Here is a 16,870-nt window from a genome sequence, read left to right as displayed (position 1 = left end):
CAGCTCTGCTCCCTGTCTTCTCCTCTCTCAACTCCCTCCCTTTCCAAGATGGTGCCTCCCTTTATACTCCTGTACAGAGTGCACCCAGGATCTACTTCCCCCACGCACACACTACCGGGTTCCTTTCTCTAGGTGTTCCCTCCCCCCACTCCAGCCAGGGACATGCTCACTCGTGCCTGCATAACTAATGGGAGCACCGTCGAGCTGTTCCCCGGAAATGTGGTGTAGTGCATGTGGGTGTTAGGGTCCTGAGCCACACTCCATCCTTACCTGGAAGTGAGATATCGCACATCTGGGTGAGATGCAATACCTCTGTAGCAACCGAACCCTCGGGGTGCTACATTCCCCCCTGGCAAAACCCAGCACGTCCGCGGGCTGGAACTGAGCAAAAGACAGGGTATACATTAGAACATGCAAATTTTTCATAAACAACAAGTACAACAGGTATCAACATTCAGTTTCCCTTTATGGGAACGGCTCTCTCTTAAATGGTATAAGTGCATATGTACTGTTCTGGAACTCTTTTTCATAGTAACACATTCTAGCATATAAATTTTTCATATAAAACATTTCTAGCAGCAGATCCACGAAGAAGTCTCTTTATAACAGGTCACAGTTTATTCTGCAACCAGGTGTCCATTTTCCTAAAACAGGGAGACGTAACCAGGTAGGGGTCTGTCCTGCCCCGAGTCCTTAACAGTCTTTTAGTCCATCCTGGGTTACGCTCCACTAACTGTGCAAAGGATTCCCGGTAAATCCACCAAGGACTCCTATACATTACTAGAAACACATAATTATTTACAGGATATGGCCGCTCTCAGTCCTCGGCCAGGTAGGGGTGGCTGTTCTCAGTCCCCAGCCAGTTAGAGAGAAAAGGGGTGGCTGTTCTCAGTCCCCAGCCAGATAGGGGATAAGGGAAACAGTTCTCTTTCTGTCCCAACGGGGACCACACTCTTAGTGGAAACAGTCCCACAACAGTCCTTATACCCGGTCGGGTAACTATTTACATCTCCTCTTTTACCGTTTACGATTAACGGTGTGCTCCACACGCTCCTTTCTCTTTCTCAGGTTCAGACCCGTCCGGGCCCTCTTGGTACTCGGGGTCTGAGTGGTACTGTTAATGACGCCCGGGGTCAGGGGGTGCGACTTTGGGCCTGGGCGCGGGCTAGTTGTGGCAGTGCCCAGGTCTGGAGGGCTCGGCTGCAGGGCTTGTTGCGGGGTCTGGAGCAGGTCTGCGTCTGCAGCGCCCGGGATCGGCAGCTCCACCGGGTGGCCCGGGAGCAGGCTGACGCTGGCAGCGTCCGGGACAGGGAGACTCCTCTTACCTGCTCCCGCGACCGCTCCTGCGTCACGCGTCTTCTCCTGGTGCTGGTCGGGGCCCGTGATGGCTGGGGCGCTGCCGATGCTGGGCAGCTTAGTCTGCTGCCGGTCCGTCATCTTGCTGTCCGTTCCTGGTGTCCTCCTCCCCCCTGGTGGACCGTGGCCTACCTGGCGATGATCCTCTTCCGTAGGCCGCGGCTCCGCAGTTGATCATCAGGGTCGAGGACCTTCCGTCGCGCTCCTGTGACGTCGGCGTCTGCTGGGCTCCTTCCAGGACCTTACGCAACGTCCGGACGTGAGGCGGGACATCAGTTCTCGCGCGCTTTCGGAGTCCACGCCCCTCTTCTTCCCGCGCGGCGTCCTCAAGATGGCGTCCAATGGCGGGAAAACTCCACCGATGGCGGGAAGGAAGCGGAAGATGGCGCCGGATGGCGGGAATCTTCACCACAGGTAAGTTTGAACAGTCTTTTTCAGGCACGCAGTACCCGGTGGTTGCGGGCACGAGATCCTGCCGACTACGCCAGAAGTTGACGCGCCCCCTGGGCCGTGTGCAAGGGATACCCGGAGCCGGATCTGGATAGGGGTAGTAGTCCTTGTGGCGGTGACCCGGTCCGTGCCCAGGGTGTCAAACTAAGTGGCAGTCTATGGCAGAAGATGTTAACTTGATCGACTACGCCACCCGTTGAGTGCGGCTTTGAAGCCGCCGCTGCAGAACAGTCCACTGAGGCCAGGTGTATAAGGATGTGCAGCGTGGTGGTATAACCCCCAACGGGAGGGGTATGGCCTCAGGGCAGCAGGGATAGATGATGGGGGTGATGGTGGTACACGAGCGCAACAAAGACAACTCGGAGTCTTGGTGGTGCAGTTCAGGGTCTTTACTCACGGTTACTTGGTTACTGCTCCAGGCCACCGCTGCAGAGGTGGCCGCCTGTGTCGCGCTGTGCTCACCAGGTGAGGGGCTCGGTTAACTCCCAGGTCTTTCTGGAGTGGTTTGCAGGACCCCCTTTATGTCCCCTGTTTCTGGTCTTCAACCCCACTAGTGACCACGCTTATGTCCAGCTGCCTCAGACCTTCTTGGTGGGCAAACGTTGGCCTGTGTTTCCCAGGTCCTATGTGGTGCCTTTCTAGCGGGTGTGGTGAGGGGCTGCTCCACATGTAATGTCGCAGCCTCCGGTTCTTAGTTGAGGGTAGTTTCTCTCCTCCACTAATTTGGGATCCGGTTCCCATCTTCTTGACCTGACCCCCCTACTCAGGCAGCGGCGGGCGTGTGGTGGCTACCAGCCAGTCCACACCCCTGGGGTCCCCTCTGTCCTTCCTGCAGCCCAGTCTGCTCCTCTTCCTCCTTCTTCCCTCCTCCAGGCTCAGGCCTCCTGACAGGGCCTGCCTGTGGAGCAGAGCCCATAAAGCAGCTCTGCTCCCTGTCTTCTCCTCTCTCAACTCCCTCCCTTTCCAAGATGGTGCCTCCCTTTATACTCCTGTACAGAGTGCACCCAGGATCTACTTCCCCCACGCACACACTACCGGGTTCCTTTCTCTAGGTGTTCCCTCCCCCCACTCCAGCCAGGGACATGCTCACTCGTGCCTGCATAACTAATGGGAGCACCGTCGAGCTGTCCCCCGGAAATGTGGTGTAGTGCATGTGGGTGTTAGGGTCCTGAGCCACACTCCATCCTTACCTGGAAGTGAGATATCGCACATCTGGGTGAGATGCAATACCTCTGTAGCAACCGAACCCTCGGGGTGCTACACAAACATGCTTTTAACCTGCTCTCATGACGTTTCCCTATCTGTGACCAACATCATTACGCCCCTGCACAAGAGCAAGCTGTTCATGTAGACGTTCACTTTTAGCATCAAGACAGTCAGGAAAGACATTTACCCACTCTAGACCTCAAAGGACCAGTAGCTCATTCACTTATTAATTCTGATACATATAACCTAGCGCTAATATAACACACAACGTAACTAATCATTTTTCCATATTCTTAGATTCCCAATTTCCTGAAAGGGGCAACTAGCTAGTTTCACATAATGTTTTCTGACATCTAAAGGGAATGTATCACCTACGGTACTTTTTAACACCTAAAACCATTTCATAAAAAAAACAGGGAAAATTGAGAAAAACAAAAATCACCAACATTCCAATATTTTAATACAGACTCTGTCGGCTGTCAGTGAAGGTGCAGGGGGAGTGATTACAGCCTGAACACGGTGTATTGAGCAGTGACTGTAACCATTTCCTGCATCGCCCCAATGACTGGAAGTGAGTAGCTGAAAAGAATATAAATCTTCATTTTCTCCCTGTAGCCGCATGTATAGTAACACAGCAAAACACAGATAAACACTATTTACCTGCAGATTACCACAATAAATGCTGGTGAATAGCATTTTTAGAGGTGACAGGTTCATTTTAGGGCACAGACATATGGACATATAACACAGACGGCGTTCGAATCGCAATGCTTGGACTGGCCGGTGGCTCTCGAGACCCAAGCATGGCAGCTTGTATTTCTATAATGCTCAAGGGTATCAGTTATGACACTTACGTCTGCTGTGTTCACTGCAACTTGAAATTATTCTGCAGTGAGATCAGGCTGTCTTCAATATACGAATACATTACCAGAACCACCATTAGTACATGAGTACATTACCAAAACCACCACTGGTTTATAAATATATTGTCAAGCTTAGTACAGCAATCAACTGCAACATCAGATCAGTCCCATATACAATTGCATGGCATGTTCTTAAAAATGGTAAGGAGATATTGGGAATTATTACCAGCCATCATCAGACTACAGACCATACCGGAATCCTAGTACTGATGAGACAAAGTCAGAATCACGCAAAAAAAAAAACATTTACATCCAGGAACCTTATCAATGACAACATCTCTGATCTGAGTCTTTCTCTTTCTTTTCTTTACCATCTTATCCAGATGCCAAGATGACTTTTCACATCCAAAGGTCATCTCTGCAGACTTCCATTTTCTCTGGTTCTGTAAAAGATGTGAGTTGACAGTAAGGAAACGGGTTTAACGTATTTTTCAAGCTGGATGTCTGTTTAACAACTGGTATGAAGAACAGCTGAATCTCACTCCTGAGGGGCAACTTTATGACATCACCTGGGTGACACTTCACACCATCACATGAGGCGGCTCAACAGCTCCCTCTGTTAGCTGCTCCGCAGGAAAATGCCCCATCCCACCTCAAGTTTCACCCCTGCTACCAAACGCACATCACAATTGTCCTACTTTAGCTGAAGCAAGCATATTAGTGAGAAGAAAGTGTTTTGCACAATCTTCCTTCTCAGACAAAGTAAGAGAGCCAAGAAAGAACTTTCACAACAATTTCTTTCAGTTGATTTTTTGATTAAATAAACAGTAATTGTTTATATTCAGATGAGATAGGGGCTGAGAACATGATTTAAATACATAGCTGTGTTTGTGGTTCTGAGAACCAAGAACCATAGGGGTAAAGGCATTGGCAGTGGCAGCCAAGGGACTCTTATTCTAGGCAAATCTAGAGGTTGGAATCAAGTGGGGAGGGGCAAGGAGCTCAGGACATTGCTCACCATGAGATAACTGTCAGCCGAGTCATGGATGATGATGATGATATGATGATGATAATTGTGTGGTGGACAGGAACAGGGAATACAGAGGCAGAGAGAAACTACATACCGGACACTGGGGTCCGAGGCTGTCAGGGTTGCAAGCCCTGCAGCAGAAAACCAACCCGCAAGGGATTTCAGGTCCCTTGGCCAAGAAGCCTGGAGGTTAGGCCACACAGAGGGACCGGTACAGCACGGAGAAGCTACAGGTACCTAAGGCCCGAGTCGCAAGCCATACAGGCGTAGTACACGGTAAGCTCAGGGACGTGGGCTATCATACCACTAAAGGGGGAGATAGTGAGCAAGGACAGAGAGAGAACGGTAGGCCTACCCACTCACCCTGACCAGCGGAGCTCGCCCAAATGCCCTCAGACACCCAGGTCCATTCCTACCCTGTACTCCTGTTGGGTCTAAGATAAGATCAGTAAAAGACCCTTGACTGCATTATTGGACTCTGTGTGGTTACTGCTGCGCCTGCACCATCACCCCCAGCATCCTATCACACTGCCCTGAGGCTACACTCCTCCCGTGGGGAGTTGTACCATTCCCTGCTGCATCCCCAACACCAGCCTCAGCGGTCTGCCTTGCAGCGGCGGTCCTCCCTGACCGCAATCCACGGGTGGCGCAGTCGGACATTACCTAAAACACATCATAGACTACCACTGGTCTGACCACCCTGAGCCACGGGACCGGGTCACCACTACTACTCCCAGCATTGCCCTGAAGTCCGGTCTCGAGTGCCCCACGGCCCAGGGGGCGAGTCAGCTTTGGCGTAGTCGGCAGGATTGTGACCAACCCGCCACAGATGGGTATTGCGTGCCTGAAAAAGACTGTACACGTACCTTAAAGAGAAGTTTCCCGCCATCCGGAGCCATCTCCCGCCGTTTTCAGTCGTCTCCCGCCATCTTCAGCAGTTTTCCCGCCATCTTCAGCCGTTTTCCCGCCATCGGACGCCATCTTCAGGACGCCGCGCGGGAAGAAGAGGGGCGTGGACGTCCAAAGCGCGCGAGACTTGAAGCCCCGCCCTACGCACCGACGCTGCGCAAGGTCCTGGAAGGGAGAGAGAGCGACGCTGATGTCACCAGGACGCGACGCAAGGTCCTCACACGGAGCAGCACCAGCGGTGCCGCGGCCTACAGAAGAGGATCGTCCGAAGGTAGGCCACGCTTAACTAGGGGGGAGGAAGATGACGGACACGGAGGGGCCTTCTACAACCAGCGGGGCTGCAGCAGCGGTGATGCCGTTCTCTATGCCCTACATCCCTGGAGCAGCCTGGCTACCCCAATACTCAGGGGACCCCCATACCTTAACTGACTTTAGGGAAAGACTGCACAGTTTATTCAAAGTTTATCCCCTGACAGAAGAACAGAAAGTGAGCATTCTGATGGGGCAGCTCACCGGTGCAGCCCAGCGGGAAGTGAAATCATGGTCAGATGAGGAGAAAAGGACAGTAATGGACATTCTGACCCAGCTGCGGAGTACCTTTGATACCCGTACCTCAGCAGAAATCAAAATGCGGTTCTATGGCTGTAAGCAGCGGGCCCAGGATAGTATCAGAGACTATGCGTTGAACCTGCAAGAAGCCCTGAGAGCTATCAAACAAGCTGACCCTGGTAGTGTGCAGGACTCTGATAGACTGTTGGCTGACCAGTTCATAGAAGGTCTGCTGTCCAGCTCCCACAGAACCCAGCTGCGCCTCATGGTCCTACAGAACCCCGATTTGACTTTTGCGCAGTTCAAGGATCGGGCCATCCGAGTGCTCAGAGAACCTGCAGCAGGTGGCGCTGTAGCTTCCCGGCGCCCTGCCATCACTTACCACCAGGGGGCAGCACCCTACCCCGCAGACCTTGTGGGGGCTGATGCACAGGCCCTAAATCCATCCCAGCCTGCAGACCTGCACCATCAGGTCCAGGAGCTAACAAAGAGTGTGGTTGCATTAACCAGGACCGTACAGTCGTTGCAGGAGGAACCGTCAAGACCAATCGAGCTGGCTTCCAGTCCGGAGGATGTCCCATGGCGTCGACAGAGGAGGATCCCGTCGTTCAGAGGGAGGCCCGCCGACCGCTACGCTGAGGATGGACAGCCGATTTGCCGCTGTTGCAGTCAGCCAGGACATATAGCAAGGTACTGTACTTTAAATGGGTCCGACCTGGGGCAGAGGGCCAACCCCCAGGCATAAGGTCATCAGGCCCGTCTAATTGGCGTGATAAGTACGTGGGGGGACGCCCGGTCTTACCCGTAGTGCTGGACGGTATCCCCATGAGTGCACTACTGGACACCGGGTCTCAAGTGACTACCATCCCCTACGTACTTTTCAAGCGGTACTGGAGTGACGCTGACATAACCCGCTACCCAGACGATGACTTAAGCATCATTGCCAGCAATGGCCAACCCGTGCCGCAGGTGGGGTTCAGAGAGATGACCATCAAGATTGGTAAGGTGGAACTGCCGGCACAGGGAGTGATCATTGTGGACATTGACTGTCGTGAAAGTCACCCTAAAATAACTGTGGGTACTAATGTAATTGAAAACTGTCTTTCAGAAGTAATTGTGATTTTACAGCAGGTGGCGATGAATGCAAGCTCCTGCCAAAAGAGGGTCCTCCAGAAAGAGATAAGAGCCCTGATCAGACGGCAGCAGGTAGAACTGTCTGGTGGTGAGATCGGTAACGTAAGAATGAGTGACCCATTCCCCATTTCCATGCCTCCCAAAAGTGAAATGATGATCTGGTGTCGGACTGCAATCGGGTTGAGAGGTAGAGACTACTAAGCCATGATAGAACCCGTGTACTCAGACAGCAGGCCCACCATTTTGACAGCCCGGGGGGTGGTTGATGTTCGTCATGGGAGGGTGCCCGTTCGCATTCTCAACATTGGGGAGAGGGAGGTACACTTACCCAGGTACGCTACACTTGCCAAACTGTTTGCTGTCGAACACAAAGCTATCAGGGCCGTGGAGCCTTTGCCTCCATCTCCACAGGCGGAGGGTAATGGCTCTCAGAAACAAAAGGAGGACTGGTGCTAGAAACTCCATGTGGGTGCTGACTCCACTCCCCTGCACCAAAAACAAGGAGTCTACCGGGTGGTACAGGAGTACGAGAGACTCTTTAGTAAGCACCCGCTAGACTTCGGCAGAGTAAAAGGGATAGAACACCATATCCCCACGGGGAGCCACCCACCAATAAAAGAGAGACACAGGCCTGTACCCCCCGCACATTATCAGAACGCTAAGGGTATGCTGAGAGAAATTAAAGAAGCTGGGGTCATTAGAGATAGCTGTAGCCCCTGGGCAGCTCCCTTAGTTTTGGTGAAAAAGAATGACGGTACCATGAGAATGTGCGTGGACTATAGGCAAATCAATCGTATCACCCATAAAGATGCGTATCCGCTACCTAGGATAGAGGAGTCTTCAGCAGCTCTAAAATCAGCTAATTTCTTCTCTACTTTGGACCTTACTAGCGGGTACTGGCAGGTTCCTGTGGCAGAGGCTGACAAGGAGAAGACCGCCTTCACCACCCCGATGGGACTGAGCGAGTTCAAGTGTATGCCCTTCGGGCTCTGCAGCGCACCAGGGACCTTCCAGAGGCTGATGGAATGCTGTCTAGGGCACCGAAACTTCGAGACGGTCCTCCTTTACCTGGACGACGTGATCGTCTATTCTAAGACTTACGAGGACCATCTAAAGCACCTGGCCGAGGTGTTCGAAGCCCTGGCAGGCTACGGCCTGAAAGTGAAGCCTTCAAAGTGCCACCTGTTAAAACCGGAGGTCCAATACCTAGGACACGTGGTAAGTGTGGAAGGAGTAGCCCCCGACCCTGACAAGGTCACGGCAATCAAGAGCTGGCCAAGCCCCTCGAACATCAAAGAAGTGAGGCAGTTCCTCGGGTTGGTAGGCTACTACCGAAGGTTCATCCCCGGGTTTACTAAGATGGCAGCTCCTATGCAGGACCTCCTGATTGGACAGTCTAAGTCCAGAAGTCACAAGCCACCCTTCAAGTGGGACAAGCCGGAAGAGGAGTCCTTCCGCCAGTTGAAGATGGCCCTCACAGGGGATGAGATCCTGGCCTACCCCGATTATGGCCAGCCTTTTATCCTCCACACAGATGCCAGTAATGTGGGGCTGGGAGCCGTACTGTCACAGAACCAACAGAGCAGAGAAAGGGTGATCACGTATGCCAGCCGGAAGCTGAGGCCCACTGAAAGAAACCCGGAGAATTACAGCTCCTTCAAGCTAGAATTCTTAGCAGTGGTGTGGGCCATCACAGAACGGTTTAAGCATTACCTGGCCTCTGCAAAGTTCACCGTGTACATGGACAACAACCCTTTGACACATCTGGACAATGAAAGATTAGGTGCCCTAGAGCAGCGGTGGATGGCCCGGCTATCCAATTATGACTTCACAATCAAATACCGGGCAGGCAGAACCAACGCCAACGCAGACGCCCTATCAAGAATGCCCCACCTACCTGAAGGAAAAGATGACTCGGAAGAGCTGGAGGAAATAGAGCTCCCTGCGTTCCACCAGTATGGGGCCACTCAGCATTCTCACCGGGTAAGAGACAAGGACTTAACCACCGTCATGTTCAATCCCGTACCCCACCACGGCTGGGCTGAAACGCAAGATAGCGACCCTGCAATACGCCTGGTGAAAGACATGTTAACCCAGGAAGACGCTAGCCCTGGCCCGGATGCTCCAGAGGAAGCCAAGCAGATATGGAAGGAGAAAAGCAGGCTGTTCCTCTACGAGGGTAAGCTGTGCAGAAGGCTTGTCAACCACCGGACGCACGAGCTGACCTGGCAGATAGTGGTCCCAAGGCGAGATGCAGCAATGGTCCTGGAGGCCTACCATGACAGAGCAGGACACTTCGGGTGGAAGAAACTGGAGTTCCTACTGAGAGAGTGGTTCTACTGGGTAGGCATAAGAAGGGCCATCGAGAAGTGGAGCAAGGACTGTGGCCCATGTCACCTCAGAAGGAAGGACCATACCAGCCAGCAGACACCCTTGAGGCCCATCATCACCAGGCAGCCTCTTGAGCTGGTAGCTCTGGACCATGTGAAATTGGCTCCAAGCCAGTCGGGCTACGTCTATGCCCTGACAATTGTGGACCATTACTGCCGGTTCCTGGTGGTGGTTCCTGTTAAAGACCTGACAGCCCAGACAGCGGCCAGAGCCTTCCAGCAACACTTCTGCCATCCACATGGGTATCCGGAACAGGTCATGACAGATCAAGGTCCAGCGTTTGAGGCTGAAGTATTCCAGGAGTTCTGCAACCTCTACGGCTGTAGGAAGATTCGGACAACGCCTTACCACCCGCAAACCAACGGGTTGTGTGAGAAAATGAACAATATCGTCATCGATCTCCTCAAGACGTTACCCCTGGAAGAACGCAGCCTGTGGCCGGAGAAGCTGCCAGACCTGATTGACTTGTACAACCATATCCCTGTGAATGCTACAAATTGCACCCCGGCTTACCTGATGCGAGCAAGACCAGGTAAACTGCCGATAGACCTGGAGATGGGAGTCCTGACACCTGAGGACACCTCCCCAGACGCGGACTGGGATATGGAACGGCGGCTACAGTACAAGAAGGTACAGGAGAGTGTGGAGAGGAGTCTGGCTCAAGCGAGAGAAAAGCAAGAGAGGCTCTTCAACCAACACGCCCCTGCTGGTCCCTTGGAACCTGGTGAGCAGGTCCTGAAGCGGGAGAGAAGGCTTCACAAGCTGGATGACCAGTGGGAGAGAGACCCGTACACAGTGCTGCAGTCCGACCATGACGACCCGAAGGTATGTGTGATTGCCAAGGATGGAGGAGAAACCACTAGCACCATCTCCAGAGACCACCTAAAACGGTGCCCCGAGCAACTACAGAGTCCAAGTGAAGATCAAGATGACCTAGAACCCGCAGTGGACAAGGAAGAGATGATCAGCACAGTTCTCGGAGAGTTCCCCCGGACCTGGACTCAGATAAATGGCGCAATAGTGGTACCCGTACTACACTTCCTTCAGCCTACCCAGCAGGAGCCTACAGGAGGACAGGTAGAACAAGAAGAGCAAGCGGCCCCAGAGGCAGAAGAGCCCACGCCAGCAGCCCAGGAGAGTCAACCCTCTGCTGACAGTGAGCCTGCCATGCCTGCGGTAAGCCAAAGGACCCGCAGACAGCTACCTACCCTACCTGTACACCCAGCTAGTAGCTATACCCTCAATGATAGTGAGGAAAGCCAGGTTAGACCACCACCAGACAGTGGGCTACGGAGGTCAACCCGGAGCACTAGGGGTCAAATGCCAGCTCGCTGGAAGATCTAAATGTAAAATGTATATATTTAATGTGTTATGTTTGTACCCTGGTTATTAATACTGTTTTCCAGTTTTTCTTAGTGACAAATGGACTAAAAGGTTATGAACTTTGAGTAACGGGGACTTCCTTGTAAATATGTTCAGAGCCTAACCAAAGGAAGGAATAAAGACTGTCAAGGACTCGGGGCAAGGACAGACCCTCACCTGGTTAAGGCTCCCGTTGTGTTGGTGAAATGGACACCCGGTCACAGGCCATACTGTGACCTAAAAAACTCAATATGTGGTGTTGTTTGTTGTTTTCTTCTCTGTTATGTTTATGTTATAATTTATACCCTGTATCGTGTTTCTTGTTTAGTCCCGGAGTACTAAGCTTTCCTAGGGGGGAATGTGTCACCCCAGGCCTGGATGCCACAAACTTGTAAGGCTGTGTCTGAGAGCAGGAGGGAGGTTCTCTGGTCATGGACCATTTGCATGCCGCACCTCCTGTCCCAGGCCAGTAGGGGGAGCAGGCTGCCCCTATAAAAACTGGTACTGAGGGCAGGGTTAGAGAGACCAGGACCCACTTCTGAAGTATCCAGAAGGGTTCCCAGGAGAGAGGGACAGGTCAGCTGCACCTGAGGAGTCCAGGAGGCAAAGTAGGAGCAGAAAGCCGGGGACAGAGGCGACGAGAGCCGGTCCTGGCAGAGAGAAACTACATACCAGACACTGGGGTCCGAGGCTGTCAGGGTTGCAAGCCCTGCAGCAGAAAACCAACCCGCAAAGGATTTCAGGTCCCTTGGCCAAGTAGCCTGGAGGTTCCGCCACACAGAGGGACCGGTACAGCACGGAGAAGCTACAGGTACCTAAGGCCCGAGTCGCAAGCCATACAGGCGTAGTACACGGCAAGCTCAGAGACGTGGGCTATCATACCACTAAAGGGGGAGATAGTCAGCAAGGGCAGAGAGAGAACGGTAGGCCTACCCACTCACCCTGACCAGCGGAGCTCGCCCGAATGCCCTCAGACACCCAGGTCCATTCCTACCCTGTACTCCTGTTGGGTCTAAGATAAGATCAGTAAAAGACCCTGGACTGCAATATTGGACTCTGTGTGGTTACTGCTGCGCCTGCACCATCACCCCCAGCATCCTATCACACTGCCCTGAGGCTACACTCCTCCCGTGGGGAGTTGTACCATTCCCTGCTGCATCCCCAACACCAGCCTCAGCGGTCTGCCTTGCAGCGGCGCTCCTCCCTGACCGCAATCCACGGGTGGCGTAGTCAGACATTACCTAAAACACATCATAGACTACCACTGGTCTGACCACCCTGAGCCATGGGACCGGGTCCCACTACTACTCCCAGCATTGCCCTGAAGTCCGGTCTCGAGTGCCCTACGGCCCAGGGGGCGAGTCACATAGACAATGTCCGACTTAAAGATCTTAAAGGGACAGATCTGCTTCTACTGAGTTCAGCAAGTAATGCTGTAACTGCTGTTGGTGGTAGAGACTAGCGATAAGCAAGCATGTTCGCTACTGCTCGGTGCTCGCCCGAGCATCTCACTGCTCGAGATGCTCGGGGTTGCTCGGCGGTGGTTCGGGTCCCCTCCCTGCATGTTTGGTGCTCTTTAGAGCACTAATCAACATGCAGGGATTGTCTGCCACACACTGTAATGCCGCAGCCATGTTGGTTGTGGCATTACAGTGATTGGCTGGCTGCACAGAGTCATCACGTCTAAATCAGACCTGGCGCCGCCATGCTCGTCACAGTCACTCCGGAATCAGACAGTGTAGGGAGAGCTGCTGCTGCTGAGCTAGGGAGAGATTTGCTTGTTTCTAGTTAGTGTAGGTATACTAGACTATATTAGAGACACATATCCATCTCAACTAACAGTCCTTCTGAGGACTGATCCAGCTGCAAACATATCAGTGCTAGGCTGGCAGGCAGGGTATATAGCAGACTGCAGTGCACATAGCAAAAGGGTCCATTACAGTTCTGTCTGCTGGAGCTTTTACAGATATTTGTAGAAATAAGCCCAGGTATCAGGGGCCAGGAATTTTTTTTTTTCCTTAATCCTGATTATTTGCTTAAAAAGCAATCCAGAGAATACCGTTTATCTGCGCCATTTGCTTGTTGGCACTGCATATTCCTCACCCTGATCCTCCTTCCTCCCACCATGCCGAGTGCCCGGAGACAACTGATCCCACACTTGGACACTAGGAAGAGCTGTTTGCTTTTCCATTTATAGATTCGAGCCTCTCGCCTGGTCCACTTGAAGCGGGGCAAGAGGAGATCGCATGTAGCGATGCCCAAATATTTGAGCTGCCACGGTCACACAAAGGCGACAGTAGGAAAGTGTCACAAGAGGTGGATGATGATGAGGCACGATTGCCAGAAAGTCAGGAGGTGGACCAGGGTGCGGAAGTGGAAGACGAGGTGGTGGATGATATAGTAACTGACCGAACTTGGCAGAAGGACATGCAAAGCGAGGACAGCAGGACACAGAGGGAGGGAGGCAGAGCACCCCAACAGGCAGGAAGAAACAGTGTGGTGGCCGCAGACAGAAGGCAGGCAACAGTTCCCTGTAACACCAACACGAAGGAAGTTGCCAGTACAACTGTTAGGTCTTCCCGAATCTGGTTGTTTTTTAAAGACTCTGCCGATAACCCCAAGAAGGCCATTTGCACCACCAGCCTGACCACCACCAGCATAGTCAGGCACATGGCAGCAAAGCACCCGACTTTGTGGGCCGAACCCCAGGGTCCAGGAGCAGTGGCTGCAGGTGGCACCATTGCTTCTTCCACTGTTGTGCATGCAAGCCAATCCCCTGTACATGGTGCATGCGAAGATGCCTCCTGCCCTGCACCAGTCGTTGCGCACTCTCAAGTAGCAGCATCAGGAAGCACGTCCATGTCCTTGTCCCAGCGCAGCGTTCAGTTGTCCATACCCCAGTCCTTGGAACGCAAGCGCAAATATGCAGCCAACGCCCCACAGGCCACACTACTAAATTCTCACATTTCACGACAGCTTGCAATCGAAATGTTGCCTTTTAGGCTCATGGAGACGGAAGCATTTCGCAACCTGATGGCGGCGGCCGTCCCTTGGTACTCAGTCCTCAGCCGACGCTATTTCTCCCGGTGTGCCGTCCTCGCATTACACAAGCACGTGTCCCAAAACATTAGCTGTGCCGTTACAAACGCAGTTACCAGGAAAATCCACCTAACCACGAAAAAGGGACAAGTACTTGTGGGCAGGGACGGTACATCTCACTGACGGCACACTGGGTTAACATAGTGGAATCCGGGACCCAGTCGGACCTTGGGACGGAACACGTCCTTTCGATGCCAAGTATTGCGGGCCCTAGGTCAATCAGGGTTGCCCCCACGGTCTACAGCTCCTGCACCTCATCCTCCTCAGCCTCCTCCACCTCTTCAGCCTCCATCTCCGAAATGACCAAATCAGTCACAAGCTGGAAGCACTGAAGCACTGCCTCGGCCAAGCGGCAACAGGCTGTGCTGAAGCTAATATGCTTAGGTGACAAACCACACAATGGTGAAGAGTTGTGGACAGCTCTGAAAGAGCAGGCAGATCTGTGGCTCACACCGCTGAACCTACAGCCAGGCAGGGTCGTGTGTGACAATGGCCAGAACCTGGTGGCGGCTCTGAGGCGAAGCGAGCTCACACACGTACCATGCCTGGCCCATGTGCTTAACCTCGTGGTTCAGCGGTTTCTCAAATCCTACACGGAGCTGCCGGATCTGCTTGTTAAAGTACGCCGCCTGTGTGCCCATTTTAGAAAGTCAGTTACATCTTCCGCCGCCCTTGCAGTGTTTCAGCAGCGTTTGCAGCTTCCGGCTCACAGACTGGTGTGTGATGTCCCTACGCATTGGAACTCTACACTACAGATGTTGGGAAGGATTTGTGAGCAGAAGAGGGTAGTTGTTGAGTACGAGCATCAACACGGCCGTCGGTATTCAGTTCAGACTCCACAAATAAGACTTCAGGAGTGTACATGGATGTCAGACATATGTACCATCCTCCAAAACTTTGAGGACTCCACCAAGATGGTGAGCAGCGATGACGCCATAATTAGCATCACCATCCCGCTTCTCTGTCTTCTGAAACTCTTTCTGCTCACAATCAAAGAGGATGCATTGCAGGCGGAGCACGATGAGATGGAGCAAGGAACCATACAGGGTGATTACACACAGCCAAGCCTCATCTCATCCCAATGTGGATTGAGTGACAATGAGGAAGAGAAGGAGAAGGAGGAGGAAGGACAGGAGCTAGTTTCATGCACTATAGACGGTACTACCTGCACATCTGTCATACTGTCTCTTCAGCGTGGATGGCCAGAGGACAGAGAGGAGGAGGAGGAGGACAGCATGGTCAGTCATCCTCTTGATGAGGACACGGAAGTCTTGCCTATTAGTAGTCTGGCACGGATGGCTGAGTTTATGTTACGCTGCCTTTCCCATGACCCTCATGTTTTCAAAATTTTGGGTGACAGTCATTACTGATTGGTGACCCTTCTAGACCCACGCTACAAGGAGAACTTTATATCTCTTATTCCTGAGGCAGACAGGTCTACAAAAATGGGGCTGTACCAGAAGACCCTTGTTGTGGAACTATTAAAAAAACTCTCATCTGAAAACGCTGGCGGCAGAGGGCACACTTCGTTGGACAACCAAGGAGTACAGGCGAGAGAGACACAACTTCAATCCAGCAGAGGCAGGGGAACACTGTCAAAGTTCTGGGAGAGTTTTCTCAGACCCTCCCATCGCACAGGCCCTGAGGCGCGGGGTACTCCCACAAGGAGTGCAAAGTTTGGGGAGATGCTGAGGGAGTACCTTGCCAACTGTACCAACGTCCTCCGTGATTCTGCTGTGCCTTATAATTATTGGGTATCCAAGCTGGATACGTGGAATGAACTGGCTCTCTATGCCTTGGAGGTACTAGCCTGCCCTGCTGCCAGCGTTTTATCATAGCCGGTTTTTAATGCCGCTGGTGGAATTATAACTGATAAGCGCATCCGCCTTTCAACTGAAAATGCTGACAGGTTGACTCTTATAAAAATGAACAAGGGCTGGATTGGGCCAGACTTCTCAACACCACCAAATCCAGTGTCTTTTCTTGGAAGGTGTATTCCCATGCACCTTTTCACACCCACACATGGGTATACGCTTCCTGATTTTGGCTATTTGTTCTTGTCCTTCTCCTCATCCTTCACCACTATATCACCAGGGTGACCGTGGTCCGTGATGCAACACGCACATAAGTTTTTAAAAGGGTGTTTATGATGCCCATAAAAAAAATGTATACAGTATGTTCATGTATACCCCCCAGGGGTAAATGTTTGTCAGCCCATACACTTGGTGCATGGGCATTACAAGTATAAGAGGCCCGCTCCTTTCTAATGGGAACATTTTATTATGAGGCCCTCCTCCACGTCTCTTCCAAGGGGCATTGAAGTGCCTCCAAATTTTTGGCAGCCCTTGCATTCACTGCATAGGCCAACACTATGGGAGACTCTCTCCTTTCTAATGGGAATTTGTCATTACTGTGGCCCTGCTCTATGTGTCTTTAAATTCTTAGTTAGGTTTGTCCTAAAATTGGTCAGCCGTTGGACTCACTGCATACCCTATAACTGTATAGCAGACTCTCTCCTTTC

This window comes from Phyllobates terribilis, unplaced genomic scaffold, assembly GCF_046119375.1.
Source record: "Phyllobates terribilis strain yellow unplaced genomic scaffold, ASM4611937v1 Scaffold_2__4_contigs__length_985480577, whole genome shotgun sequence".
NCBI lineage: Eukaryota > Metazoa > Chordata > Amphibia > Anura > Dendrobatidae > Phyllobates > Phyllobates terribilis.
Note: the sequence above shows the minus strand (reverse complement) of the source record.